Source organism: Dama dama, chromosome 33 (assembly GCF_033118175.1).
Source record: "Dama dama isolate Ldn47 chromosome 33, ASM3311817v1, whole genome shotgun sequence".
Taxonomy (NCBI): Eukaryota; Metazoa; Chordata; class Mammalia; order Artiodactyla; family Cervidae; genus Dama; species Dama dama.
Genome location: NC_083713.1, coordinates 48,917,634 through 48,933,569, shown reverse-complemented (window position 1 = coordinate 48,933,569; position 15,936 = coordinate 48,917,634). Strand labels below are relative to the sequence as shown.

General features: G+C 38.0%; 1 protein-coding gene across 3 annotated transcripts in view; it reads left to right on the top strand.

Moving 5' to 3' along the window:
* The window catches only part of LYPD6B (LY6/PLAUR domain containing 6B), a 228,470-nt gene that overhangs the window by 86,305 nt on the left and 126,229 nt on the right, over positions 1 to 15,936 (top strand). The window contains exon 1 of one of the 3 annotated variants that reach the window (XM_061135277.1): positions 7,926 to 7,944. The exons of the other annotated variants lie outside the window; for them this stretch is intronic. The gene's annotated coding sequence lies outside the window, so the exon portion shown is untranslated. Of the gene's footprint in view, positions 1 to 7,925; positions 7,945 to 15,936 lie in introns of those variants that run through there. 3 annotated transcript variants of the gene reach the window in all.

The following is a 15,936-nucleotide window of genomic DNA, read 5'->3' as shown; positions in this document are numbered from 1 at the left end:
GTATAGATGGAGAATGAAAAAAGGCTGGGAATTGGGGTTATCCAACATTTAGAGGTCAGGGTAGATGAGGAAGAGGCGTTAAAGGAGATTGAGCTCTGGGATCCTTGGGGCCTGCAGCCAGACTCTATGAACCAGCTTTGCCTTCCGGTAGTCTGGGATTGGAGAAGACAATGGCAACCCACTCCAGTACTCTTGCCTGGAAAATCTCATGGGCAGAGGAGCTGAGTGGGTTGCAGTCCATGGGGTTGCGAAGAGTCAGACACAATTGAGCGACTTCATTTTCACTTTTCACTTTCATGCATTGGAGAAGGAAATGGCAACCCACTCCAGTGTTCTGGCCTGGAGAATCCCAGGGATGGTGGAGCCTGGTGGGCTGCCGTCTATGGGGTCGCACAGAGTCGGACACAACTGAAGTGACTTAGCAGTAGCAGCAGTCTGGGATTAGCCCCAGAATCTGGCTTCACCTGCCAGTGGTGGGCAACAGCCAGAGCCTTCTGGACTCTGACTTCACCCAAACATGAGCCAGCACTAGCTCTTGGGCCTTCTCAGGTTCTACAATGAGCTACCTCATGTTTGGCCCCACTAAACTGCAGCCAGCAGCATCTGTACAAGGCAGGGCCTGGAAACCAATCAGATGAGGGGCCAACCAAACCTACCAGACCATCCACATAGTCTGCCACAACAGAGAGACCCATGTAGCCTCTTGGGGAAAACCCCTAGAGCTTGGGTGATGAGAGGGGAGTGCATTACTGGGATGCATAGGACATGTCCCAGAGAAGGCCACTTCTCCAGGATTGAGAAACATGACTAAATTTCCACACACATAACCATACAAATAGCAACTTAGACAAAATGAGGCAGTGGAGGAACATGTTCCAGTTGAAGGAAAAAGAAAAACCCCTAGAAGAACTAAGCAAAGTGGATAGGCAATCTACCCGAGAAAGAGTTCTGAGTAATGATAGTAAAGATGATCAAAGAACTAGGAAGGAGTGAATGTATAGAATGAGAAGTTAGAAGTTTTTAAAGAAGAGTTAAAAAGGTATAAACAATAACCAAACAGGGATGAAGAACACAACAACTGAAATGAAAAATATACTTGAGGAATCAATAGTAGACTAAATGATACAGAAGAATGTATCCGTGAGCTGGAAGACAAGAGTAGTGGAAATCACTGCTGCTGAACAGAAGAAAAGAAAACAGAATGAAAAGAAATGAGGACAGTTTGGAGACCTCTGGGACAATGTCAAATGCTCCGATATTCACATCATAGTGTGATCTCAGAAGGAGAAGAGACAGAGAAAGGGCCTGAGAAAATAGTTGAAGAGATAATAGTTGGCAACTTCCTTAACCTGGAAAAGTTAAAGTCAGCCAAATATAGGAAGTTCAGAGTCCCACCCACCCAAAGGAAAACACACCAAGACACATTGTAATCAAAATGAGAAAAATTAAAGAAAGAATACTGAAAGCAGCAAGGGAAAAGCAGCAAATACCATACAAAGGATCTCCTATAAGGTTTGTTGTTGTGTTTTGTTTAGTTGCTAAGTTGTGTCCGACTTTTTGCAACCCTATGTAGCCTGCCAGGCTCTTCTGTCCATGGGATATCCCAGGCAAGAATATTGGAGTGGGTTGCCATTTTCTTTTCCAGGGGATCTTCCTGACCCAGGGATCAAACTCATGTCTCCTGTGTTGGCTGGTGGAGTCTTTCACCACTGAGCTATCAGAGAAGCCCTCCTATAAAGCTATCAATTGACTTTTCATCAAAAACTCTGCAGTCCAGAAGGGAGTGGCATGATATGTTTAAAGTGATGAAAGGGAAAACCTTTTGATACAATCAAGAATACTCTACCTGGCAAGGCTCTAGTTCAGATTTGACAGAGAAATCAAAAGCTTTATAGACAAGCAAAAGCTAGAAGAATTGAGCACCATCAAACCAGCTTTAGAATAGTTGTTAAAGGAACTTCTCTAGGAGAAAAGAAAAGGTCACAATTAGAGATAAGAAAATTAAGAAATAAAAAAGCTCATCAGTAAAGGCAAATATACAGTAAATGTAGAAAACTGTCCGCACCCAAAGTTAGTAGGGAAGTTAGAAGATAAAAATAGTAAAATCATCTATATCTACAATAAGCAGTTAAGAGATACACAGAACAATTAGATATAAAATATGATACCAGAAACAGTAATCATGAGTGGAGGAGAGTACAAATGCAGGGTTTTAAAAATGCATTTGCTATCAAGACATCAGAAACTTAAAACAATTATATATATATACTATTTATATATATAGTATAAAAACTCCACAAACCAAAAATCTGTAATAAACACTCAAAAAAGAGATCCAAACATAACACTAAAAATAATAAATCACAAGAGGACAGAAGAAAAACCTTTGACAAATTCAACATCCATTTATGATAAAACCTGTCAACAGAGTGGGTGTAGAGGACACCTACCTCAACATAATAAAAGCCATTTATGACAGACTCACAAGTAACATCATAGTGAATGGTGAAAAGCTGAAATCATTTCTCTATGACCAGGAAGAAGGTAAGGATACATACTCTAACCATGTTTATTCAACATAGTATTGAAAGTTCTATGTTTAAAAATTAAACAAGGAAAAGAAAAGAAATCCAAATTGGACAGTAAGAAGTAAAACTGGCACTTTTTATGGATGATATGATATTATACATAGAAAATCCTTAATACACCACCAGAAAACTACTAAACTCATTAAAAAATTCAGTAAGGTTGCAGGATATAAAATTAATATACAGAAACCCATTGCATTTCTATATACTAACAACAAACTATTAGAAAGTAAGAAAGTAATTCCTTTTACCAATTCATCAAAAAGAATAAAATACCTACAAATCATTCTAAGGAGATGAATGAAAACTATAAGACACTGATGAAAGATAGCAAGGACAACATAAACAGATGGAAAGAAACCACATAGATTAGATTGTGTTCATAGATTAGAAGAATTAATGTTGTTAAAATGACCATATTAACCAAGACGGTTTATAGATTTAATGCAATTCCTATCAAAATATCAATGGCATTTTTTTTTATAGAACTAGAACAAAGAATTCTAAAATTTGTATGGAAACACAAAACTCCCCAAATAACCGAAACAATCTTAAGAAAGAACAAAACTGGAGATTTTGCACACCCTGATTTCAAACTATATTATAAAACTACAATAATCCAAAAAGTATGATACTGCCACAGAAATAGACAAATCAGTGGAACAGATCAGGGTTTGTTTCTGGGCTCTCTTTTCTGAGAGAATAGAGAGAGTTTAATTCTGAGAGAATAGAGAGCCCAGAAATGAACCCTCATTTACATAGGTGATATATGATGAAGGAAGTGAAAATAAAATATTGAAAGTATAGCCTCTTTAGTAAATTTTAATGGGGAAACTGGGACAGTTACATGCAAAGGAATCAAATTGAACTACTTTCTCTAAACAAAAATAAACTCAAAATAGATTAACTAATGTAAGGCCCACAACCATAAAGTTTCTAGAAGAAAATACAGGCAATATACATCAGTCTTAGCAATATATTTTTATACATGTCTCCTCAGGTGAGGGAAATAAAAATAAAATTAAATGAATGAGGCTACATCAAACTCAAAAACCTTTTGCACAGCGAAGGAATTGCTCAACAAGATGGAAAGGCTTTCATTGAGTGGGAGATTTTTGCAAGTGATATATCCAGTGTATCCCATAGTGGGTTAATATCCAAAATATGCAAAAAGCTCATACTATTCGGCATTAAAAAGAAAAATCCCCCAAAGCAACCAGATGGCCAACAGGTACATGAGAATATGTTTTTCATCACTTAATAAGGAGGGAAATGCAAATCAAAACCCCAGTGACATACTGCCTCACACCTGTCAGAATGGTTGTCATCAAAAAGATAGCAAATAATAAGTGCTGGTAATGATGTGAAGAAAAGGGAACCCTTGTGCATTGGTGGTGGAAAAATAAATGATGCAGTTTCTGCGGAAAACAGTATGGAGATTCCTTTACAAAATACAAATAGAGCTACTTGTCATCCAGCAAGTCCACTCCTGGATATTTATCCTAAGAAAACAAAAACACTAGTTAGAGAAGATACATGTACCCTTGCATTCAGCATTATTTACAATAGTGAAGAAATGGAAGCCACCTAAGTGTCCATTGACCGATGAATGAAGTTGTGATATGTGTGTGTGTGTATGCAGAATAGAATATTACTCAGCCATAAAATGATATCTTTTCCTAATTTTCCTTGTTATGACTTCTTAGATACAACCATCATTTAAAAGTGGACATTTAATTACCAAATACACGAGTTCTTAAGGTATCTTTGATATTAATTTCTCATTTTGCTATTTCTCACTTAAGTGCTTTCTTCTCTGCAAACACCCTCTGTTGAGTTTTCAGCCTTCTTACTTGACCAAGGCTTTTAATGGCTAAGTCAAAGATCTCTCTTGGTAAGTGTCACATTGCACTTGAAAATATGTGGGTTATTTTCAAATATCTTTTGATATTGATTTCTGACATAATTCCACAGTGATACAAGAACAGACTCGGTATGATTTCAATACCTTTAGACCATGAAAGTTTTGCACATTGTTTTATGTCCCTGGATATGTTCCAGTGTCTCCTAGTTTACAGTCAAGTTCCTATGGGAACTTGGAGAGAATTTGTATCCTACTGTTTTGTGAAAACTATATAAATCTTAATTATGTTGAATTGGTTCATAGTGCTTTTCAGGCCTACTGTATACTACTTTTCTGTATATTCGTTGTGTTAAATTTTGAGAGTTTGATACTGTAGAAAATAAAGGGCTTATAATCTTAAAAAGAATGATATCTTGCCATTTGTAACATGGATGGACCTAGGGTCTTTTTTTTTTTCATTTATTTTTATTAGTTGGAGGCTAATTACTTTACAATATTGTAGTGGTTTTTGCCATACATTGACATGAATCAGCCATGGATTTACATGTGTTCCCCATCCCGATCCCCACTCCCGCCTCCCTCTCCATCCCATCCCTCTGGGTCATCCCAGTGCACCAGCCCTGAGCACTTGTCTCATGCATCCAACCTGGGCTGGCGATCTGTTTCACACTTGATAGTATACTTGTTGCTAAGTGAAATAAGTCAGAGGAAGATAAATACTGTATGATTTGACTTATGTGTAGAATCTAAGAAAGGGAACAAATGAGCAAACATAACTAAACAGAAACAGAGTTACAGATACATGGAACAGATAAGTGGTTGCCCTAGAGGAGGGAGGTAGGAGGAGGAGAGAAATATGTGAGATTAAGAGGTATAAACTTTCAGTTACAAAATAAATAAGTCACGGTTATGAATTGTACAATGTGGGGAATATAGTCAGTAATTATGTAATATCTTTATATGGTGACAGATGACAGACTTATCTTGATCAATTTGAAATGTATAGAAGTATCAAATCACTGTTGTATACCAGGAACTAACCTAGTTTTATAGGTCAATTATACTTCAAAAACAAACAAACCTATAGAAAAAGAGATCAGATTTGTGGTTAACCAGAGGAGGGGGTGGGAGGAAGGGAAACTAGATAAAGGTAGTCAAAATGTGAAAATTTGCAGTTGTAAGATAAATACTAGCGGTGTTATGTACAATGTGATAAATATAATTAACACTGCTATATGATATATAAATTGAGAATAATCCTGAGAGTTCTCTTCATAAGAAACAAATAATTTCCTCTATGTTTCATGTTGTATCTGTATGAGGGGATGAATGTTCACTAAACAATGTGATAATCATTTCATGATGCAAGTCATTATGCCGTACACCTTAAGCTTACCACAGTGCATGTGTGTGCTCAGTCGCTAGTGCTGTATGTCAATTATATCTCAATAAAACTGGAAGAAAATATTACTACTTCCATTAAGTGTTACTGTTAAATTTAAATGGGATAGCATATGTTAAGTTCCTGGAGATTAGTAGGTTCTTGGTCCATTGTTGTTATTCCTCTTATCTTTCTGTGTTTTCCAATGTTTTAAAGTGGACAAACTATACATTTTTTTCTTGTGTCATTAAAAGTTAGAACCACTGGAAACGGACTGGGACAACAGACTAGAGGCTTGAAAAGAAGGTGGTGTTGGTCCTGGTGTCATTATTTTGTGTCCCCTTTCCCTTTCAGAAGTGGAGGATACATTATATGATCCCTCTATTTGAGGAATGCAGAACCTTTCAATGTTTTCATAGAACTCTATAGTGCTCCTGGGTGGTTTTGCTGAGAGTTGTATTTTAGGTTGGGAAATAGGATGGTGTTCCAGTGAGATTAAAAGAATATCCAGGTTAACTTCCAGTTTTAAATTCTGCCATGAAGTTGAGAAAGATAAATAACTTTGAGGATGGGAAGACAGACCCTTCCATAGTGAAGTTTTCTGTCCTGGTTAAGGGGGCAGTGTTATGTATGGTTTCCTGTTATAGGCCAAGGGGAGTCCTATTAGGTAAAGTATGTTGCAAACTCTATTCAAGTGTATAGTCCTTTCATATGTATTATTCCATTTGACTCTCAACATATTCTCTAGTGTTTTTTTTTTTTTAAATAGGAAAATAGCTAGTAAGTGATCTGGGACTAAAACTCATATATCCTCATATTCATTCCCTTATGACACAGATCTGGGAGCCTTCTCTGTTCTTGAGGTAGGGCTTTTACTGACAAGGAAAAAAAGTGAGTTTAGGTGGTTTCTTGGAGTGAACTACATGGTTACTTTTCCAGGAGATCAATTAACTTTGCTATATAAGGTGTCTTTGCTATATAAGGCATTGAGAAGATGTAGGGTTTTGGACTGAAAAAGAATCCTTGTTCATTTCCAAGATGGAATAGTAACTGGTTGACTACTGTCAGATTTGGGTGTGTACCCCAGGTGGCGCTAGTGGTAAAGAACCCCGCCTGTCAGTGCAGGAGTCATGGGTTTGATCCCTGGGTCTGGAATATCCCCTAGCGGAGGGCATGACAACCCACTCCAGTATTCTTGCCTGGAGACTCCCATGGACAGAGGAGCCTGGCAGGCTATAGTCCTTAGGGTCACAAAGAGTCGGACATGACTAAAGCAACTTAGCACTCACAGCATGCATTTTTCTTGACTCTAGAAATTTAATTCCTTTCTCTTTCACTCAGAAAACACAATAAAGCAAAGGGAAGGAAAGCTGTGGGCAGAATTGTTAAAAGAGGTTCTTCAAGGGGTTGACCTGATAGCATCTGAAGCTGTTACTTAGTACCTTACTCACACTCCAACTTCTAAATCAAGGATTACAGAATAGAATTTAAGAATTGAAAGGAAAAATAAGAGCTTATGGCTAATTGCTCTTTCAACTCTTTTTTTTTTTTTTTATGAATATACAGTCTTTGGAGAAAAGTCTTATAAATAATTCTTTTATCTCAATGCCAGGCAATATTTCATTTTGATCTAGGAATCCAGGGTTTGGCTATGTATTTCTTTTTGAAAAATGTTAGCATTTTTTGCTGCTGAATTAAGTAACTACTTAAAGAAAAAAATCCCTACACAGCTCTTTCCTGCTGTCCTAAAACCATATCAAGACCCCACATAGCTGAGAAAAGGAAATTGTACCCTAAGGCTTAACACAGAAGTCATCAAGGCTGTTCTCTGTGAAAGCTCAGCTGTCAGCAGCCTGGAAATTAGGACTGTAGGGAATGTTGAAATTTAAAGTTCGTTTTTAACATGAAGGGGGTTCACACAGTGCTACTTTAAGGGCTAATCTTCAGTGACAGATGCAGAGAAAGAAGCCTGAAGTGTTATTAGGAGAACCCAAGCCTTCCATCCTAAGTAAGCCCTGTTGACTTTCATTTTAGGTGTCAGCCAATCATTGCCAAGAACACGTCTGAAGAGACTGATCCCAGCTATTTCAAAGGGCTATCTTTTATGCAAGGTACTTAGAGAATCATGTTGTGTTATACTCTGTGGTATGTATTATGTATACCATAATGACCACAGATATCAATGATGCTAATGATTTTTTTCCCCAAGTTAAGCATAGAGTTGTGGAAACAAAGCTCATATTGTTGGGAGACTATCCTTGTTACAGTGAATTAGATATTGCCATTAACTAGATAAACTGTTTAAACTTGTTTCAATTTTCACATCTATAAATGGAGCTTCTAATAACTTCTCTATATACTTTGTTGGGATGTTTTCGTGGTCAAATGGATGATTCGATGTCAGATCCTTTGAGAAACTAGCCTAGCCTCTGTCTATCCTACATTGCTGATGATTTTCCTCATTCATCATTACATTTTTACTTACAGTTTGTCCATTTAGACATTTTACATTTTTATGTAATCAAATATGTTATTTTTTTAGGCTTTTGAAGTTAGTGTCAGATTTAGGAGATTAGCTTATGATGTGTGATGTAATGATGCTTAAAATGTGAAAGTAGTGTCTGTTTTAAAGCCACTTTCTCATGCATAGGAGGGATGTGTTGTTTATCTACATGTTCTTTGGATTATGTAGCTTTACAGTGAAGGGGCCACATTATTCCAATTCATATTATTGCCAAATTACCCTTGGTAGTATAATAATAATCTATTGCAGTGTAACAGAGCTTTCCAAAACTTAGTTCCTTAAAACACCAACAGTCATCTATTGTCTCTCATGGTTTCTGTGGTTCAGGAATTCTGAAGTGGCTTGGCTGGGAGATTCTGTATGAGGGTTTCTAGTGACATGGTAGCCTGCTGTTGGCCAGGGCTGCAGTGATCTGAAGGCCTGACGGAGGCTGGAGGATTGATGTCTAAGGTGACTCATAGCTGCCAGCTGGTGCTGGCAAGTTGGTCCCTCTTCATGGAATGACTTGAGTGTCCTTACGACACGGTGTCTGACTTTCCCTAGAGCAGGTGACCAAGGCAGACACTCCAATGTTTTTTATGACGTAGCCTAAGGAGTCATATATTATCATTTCCACCTAATTCTATTAGTTGTGTAATAAACCAGCCCTTGCTTCAGTGTGTTTGTGTTGGAGGAAGGGGAGAGCACTGCTAAGGATGTGATTACCAGAGGTGAGGTCATTGAGGGCCATTGTGGAGGCTTGCTCCCACAGCAATCAAGGAGAATTATTTATTCAAGTATATATATATATTTTTTTTTAATTATTTTTATTGAAGGATAATTGCTTTACAGAATTTTGCTGTTTTCTGTCAAACCTCAACATGAATCACCATAGGTATACATATATCCCTCCCTTTAGAACCTCCCTCCTGTCTCCCTCCTCATCTCACTATACTTTTAAATTTAGAAAACTGGAAAGCCGGATACTTAGCACTGGGGTTTATCCATAGTCCTGTTAACCTTACAGTCAGATAGAAATGAGATGGATGAGGTTTTGCAGACTGTTGGCAGGGAAAGAGCCCTCCACGTAGAAGGTGTCCAAGAGCGCACTGATGTGGTACTTCTGGTATACTTTCTGGGACTAACTTTGTTATTCTTGATATTCTACTTCATTAAATTTCTATGATTCCAGATATTTTGCAGAAAATAAATCAGGAGCAAGACAATGTTTGACAGTAAAATAGCTGCTAATAACAGCAATATGTTTTATTTACTGAGTGTCTGCTACATGTCAGACTCTTTTCATGAGTTACATCTTATCTAGTCCTGCCAATAGTCATTGATGGAAGGTGATATTATCCCCATTTAAAATCTGACACAACTGACGCTCATAGTAATTCATCTAAGGTCATGTAATAGGTAGGGCTTCCCAGGTGGCGCTAGTGGGAAGGAATCTGCCTGCTAATGCAGGAGATATAAGAGATGCTGGTTTGATCTCTGGGAAGATCCCCTGGAGAAGGAAATGGCAGCCCACTCCAGTATTCTTGCCAGGAAAATCCCATGGACAGAGGAGCCTGGCAGGCTACAGTCCATGGGGTCGCAAAGAGTAGGACATGATTGAAGCAGCTTAGCATATTCACAGCACATGTGTAATAGGTGGTTAAGCTGAGACTTGAACCCAGGTGTGTCTTCTCCAAAGGTTGTGGTTATTCTATTACTTCTCACCATATCCCATTGATATATTATAAACACACACATACAGAAAATATATAGCTGAGAGTTGAAAAACTGTAGAGGTGTGTGTTATCTAGAAGGATTTGTCAAGGGTAAAAGATCTAGGAAAATGTAATTCCAGATACAAAAGCACTTTGAAAAAGAAAAGTGCTTTATAAATGTAAGTTGGCAGTGTTATTAATATTATTCAGCTTGGAGAAATAAGAAAATGAATCATGTATAATTTCTCTATTTCTTCTTCAGTGAAATTATAGCGGAACACCTGCCCATTAATCCTTACCCTGTTAAAACAATAACTGCCTATGCAGGTAATACATTGGAATTAATGTGTAATTAAAGAAAATTATCATCCACTTGGCTATGAAATAGGAATGGCAGTATTTCAAGTTGATATATATTCTAGACCAATAAATGTTTTAGACTAGGAAACGCTACTAAAATGTGTAATTCAGGAAGATATCAAATCATCATTTTAAAATTAAAGCATAAAGAGCTTTATGCCTGTAAAAGCATTTTGTTGTAATGTTGATATGGTGTCATATTTGTCTTCAGCACAAAGACATTGCCTTTTTGACAACTGCTATTTAAAGAAAATACACCTTGGCAATGGGGATAGCATGTTTCTCTTGGATTTCTCCTCTCTCAGCATGTTTGTTGGTGGTATTAGCACATTAATAGTGAACTGAGATGATAGTCTTCAGGTAGGGGATGATATGTAACCCTCGTTACAGCACCTTGGCACCCAGCCCACAGACACCAGCAGCTAGAGCCCTGATTTCATTGTGAAAGGAGTTAGAAGAATTTGAAGAAGGTCATGGCCATCAATCTGTTATCACTCTGCTAGATAGAATCTCTTTAAGGAGGAGTGTGAAACATATTTTAAAACATCCGATGAAGGCCCCCAAATGACGATGTTCATCTTACTGGTTTCTAATGAAACTGCTCAGTCTCTGAAACAGAGCTCACAAGGCCTGCCCCACAGAATTTGAGAAAATGCCTTCACTGTACATTGTCCCAGCTAGAGTCAGCATATACAGTCACTGTATACAGTGAGGTGGGTTGTTATTGTTCAGTTGCCGAGTCATATCCGACTGTTTGTGACCCTGTGGACTGCAGCACGCCAGGCTTCCCTGTCCCTCACCATTTCCCAGATTTTGCCCAAGTTCATGTCCATTGAATCAGTGATGCCATTCAACCGTCTCATCCTCTGTTGCCTTCCTCCTCTTCTGAGAAGGCACAGGAAAGCAAAAAACATTTTTTAGTCCTTAGGTTTCATTGACTTTGCATTCTTGTGAGTGGGACAGTAGTCAGTCCTATTGCAGAGGGAAAAAAATGGAGCCTGAAGTTCAGTGCTCTGCTCAAGGTTGTTTGTTGATTGGAGAGCAGGATAGAGGCTGGAGGAGCCTTGATCTCCCAGGATGCTCCTCTCTTGTCACCAGGTGTAGCCATGAATCTGAGTATTATGCCCTTTGTTTTTCTTCTAAGGATATTTCAGAGAAGAAGTAGGATTTGAATCCTCCAACATGGGATTTAGTTTTGTGAAATTTTATCGAATGTTTATATGTGTGTTCAGGCGTGTCTGACTCTTTGTGACCCAATGGACTGTAGCCCACCAGGCTCCTCTGTCTGTGGAATTTTCCAGGCAGGAATACTGGAATGTTGTTGCTATTTTCTCCTCCAGAGGATCTTCCCAACCCAGGGATCAAACTCACATCTCCTGCATTAGCAGGCGGATTCTTTAACTCTGCTCCACCTATGAATGTTTAGGCGAATGCATATTTGTTCTTACATAATTAAAATTCAGATGTTCAAATCTGTTTTGCTTACTATTGTTTGCTACTACAAAATCTTAATTATAATAATACATCATGGTAACATCATAATCCATCAAGTTCATTTATCATAATTCAACTGTTGCATTACTATTAGACATCTAAGGTTGTTTCCAAAATTTCCTCTGCTGTAGATGAAAATGTAATCAACTTTGTCATGAATATAGCTTTTTTCCTCCCTAAATTCCTGTTTTTCTTAAGCTAAAATTTTCACTATGAACTTACAAGGTCAAGGCCAGTTTTACAGTTTATTTGATTATCTTCCTAATAGATGGTGAGTGCTTTTCTCATAGATGATGTGATTTTTTTTTTAATCTTGATTTTTGAGAGTCTAATCTTCACCTAGAGGTTCATATAGTACTGATTTGTCTGACCAGATTTAATGATTGTATCAGTAATGATCCCAGCAGGACACACGAAATTCACCTCATTGGTTCGAATGAAGAGAATTAAGTGAAGGGCGGCTCATAGAAGTGTGTGTGAGGTGAGAGAACCAACAAGAAAACAGCAGTGGGAAACCGTGGCCAGCCCTGGACTCAAAGTGTTTCGTGAGCACTTAGAGCTGCAGTGGAAGAAGCGAATGCCTGCTGGGTCTGTGGAGGGATGCAGTTTCCAGCAGCGGTGATGAGGATGTGGGGAGTGGAACGAAGCACCCCAGCTTCCCTCACCTCCCTTGCTCTCATCTCCTACCAGGGCTTCCATTGGCCCAACCCGGCCAGAAGTCAGCTGATGCAGGAACTGGGGTGATTCAGTTTACAGGGGTTGCCCTCCCAGGCCACAGAGCAATGTAAACAGTGGATCTCAGGCTAGTGGAGGCAAAGATGCAGATAACGAAAAACTAACACAATGGTGGGAACTTTCTCTCAATGGCACTACGGGGCCTATTTTGTAGAATCTCAAGTTTGGATTATGTTTCATATCTCTCTAAACTATCGTCTTATGGAGAACAGTATGGAGGTTCCTTAAAAAACTAAAAATAGAACTACCAATTGGGACCCAGCAATCTCACTACCAGGCATATACCCAGGGAAAACCATGGTCCAAAACATGTACCCCCGGTGTTCATTACAACACTATTTACAATAGCCAGGGCATGGAAGTAACCTAAATGTCCATCAGGAGAGGAATGGATAAAGAAGATGTGATGCGTATATACAGTAGAATATTAGCCACAAGAAAGAATGAAATTGTGTCATTTGTAGAGATGTGGATGGACCTAGAGACTGTCATACAGGGTGAAGTAAGTCAGAAAGAGAAAAACAAATATTGTATTTTAACACATATATGTGGAATCCAGAAAAATGCTATGAGCCACCAGGAAAGCCCAGAAAAATGGTACAGATGAACCTACTTCCAAGGAAGGAGTAGAGACGCAGACGTTAAGAACAAACCAATGGACAGAAGGGAAGGGGAGGTTGGGATTGATATATATACACTACTATGTATAAAAACTAACTGATGAGAACCTACTGTATAGCACAGGGAACCCAATGTTCTGTGGTGAGATAAACAGGAAGGAAATCCAAAAAAGAGGGGACATATGTGTACATATAGCCGATTGACTTTGCTAGAGAGTGAATGGTAGAAACGGACTCAACATTGTAAAGAAACCATATTCCAATAAAAATTAATCAAAAAAAATAAACTGTAGTCTCTGAGAAAGCTCTTACATACTTCATTTTCTTTATTATGAAAACTAAGACACAGTGAGAGAGCATGGGGCCTCAGAAAGGGCACTCGGCACTTGTGGGGACAAGTCACATCTCTGCTGGCCTCTGTGTTTGCTCCTTGGCAATTTTTGTTATTATCTTATGTCAACTCTGATTTTATCCTATATCCTAGCTGTTCCACATCTCCTTCAGCACCTGACCTCACCTCTCATGGTTCTGATCCAAGCATTGTTCTTAGTTTCAAGGACACATTAAGGGCAGATTATTTGTAAGAACTTGGTCACGGCATTCCACAGGGCATTTCTTACATTGGAAGGTGAGTCTGAGCCTTTGTAGACCTTGGGGGTTTGTGATTCTTCCTTAAGAATTTTAAAATGTGGCTTCACTTTGGATGGCAGTAAAAATTTAGACATAATTCTATATTTTTGGATCTTATAACTAAGCCCTGTGACATGATTTTTGTGTCTCTGCCTGCCTTTAGGTTTTTGGTTTGTGTTCAAATTAGCGTCAAGTCAAACCAAAATAAATGTAGAATGCTCCTAAGAAAAGTCAGAGTTGAATTAATCTGAGGCCAAAGTACTATTTATATTTAAAGACCAAATGCTGACAGAGCAGGTTGATGAAGAAAGGTTTCACAGTCGTTCCAGTGGGGAAGGTCGTGGGAGAATACAGTCATTGCATTGAATGTGGAGGTAAATGCTTGCTGAGCTCAAAAGGGCCCCCTGCTACAGCACTCTGACCAGCACCACATAAGTCTTCATTTGGGCAGCAGCGTGGTTTCAGCAGAACATCATATAGTATGTTTTATTCATACTATTTGGAATGCTATTGGTTTATTTATGTACTTAGAAATTTTTATTGAAGTATAGTTGATTTACAATGTTGTGTTAGTTTCTGGTGTGTATATAAATATATGAATTCCTCTGCTGTAAATAGACTATACACTATATATAGTATATAGAATATATACTATATATACTATCACACACATATATAATTCTTTTTCAGCTTCTTTTCCTTTATAGTTTATTGCAACACACTGAATATAGTTCCTTGTGGTACACAGTAGGTCCCTGTTGTTTGTCTTTTTTATGTAGTTTGTATCTGTTAATGCTGAACTTCTAATTTATCCCTACCTCCTCTTACCCTTTCCCCTTTGGTAACCATAAGTATTTTCTATATCTCTGAGTCTATTTCCATTTGGTAAATAAGTTCATTTGTATCAGTTTTTTTAGATTCTGCATATAAGTGATATCATATGATACTTATCTTTGTATACTTAGTATGATAATCTCTAAGTCCATCCATGTTGCTACAAATGATATTATTTCATTATTTTTTATGGATGAGTAATAGTCCAGTGTGTGTGTGTGTATATATATAGATATATATATCCACCACATCTTCTTTATTCCTCTGTTGACAGGCATTTATTATAGGTAGCTTCCATATCTTGGCTATTGTAAACAGTGCTTGGGTGCTAATGGTTTTGTAGTTGGGTTGTATTCATTTCTACATGTGCTTTGGTTTGCATTGATTAAAGGTGATACATCTAAAGATTTCATCCTTGGTTTTATTTTGGTTGTTTTCTAAAAAACACACTAAAAACAATAGTCAACACTGGGAGATTTGAGGACACATTTTTCTTTTAAAATATCTGTATATAATTTAAGTTGGACAATTACTGAGTGGAGTAAAGTAAGAGGCTGGTAATCTCAGCCTCTGTGCACTGGATAAGGGAGAGAGGAAGGAAGGAATTTTGCAATCATCTCTTTTAACTCTGTGAAGACTTTATGAATCTTCACCCCAAGAATTCATGAGGTTTTGGTTTATTTAAGAGCTCATATTTAGAAGATACATCAGCCAACGGGATCCGTCTGGCTCATTTGCTTTGTGCTTTTTCAGTTTGGGTCTCTTTTATATGGAATTCAAGGGCCGTTCTTCATGTTTCTGCCATAACCAAGTATACAGCATGATGAAATCTTGTAAATATTTGCTGACTGATTTTTTAAAATATTACTTTCATTGGTTGAAAATATTAAAGATGTCTCTTAAATTCCTCACTGTGCTGCTCCTTCAATAATGTAGATTTTGAAAGCAGTACTCCTTGGGGTTACCAATACATAGTCCTCTTTGGGGCTGGAAGAAATACTTTTTAAGTATCAGTGACAGTATTTTCACTGGGCATTGTCTTCTCGCTGCGCATAGTAGATAGTTAACAACACTCAGGGCAACTACAGGCAAGTTGGAAAATCAGGAAATAGTGTGTTTGATATTAAGTTCACAGGTCTGTCCTTTAGGCAGGGGTTACAAAACATATTATGTGCTCTGTGATGACCTAGAGGGGTGGAATAGAGGAGGGAG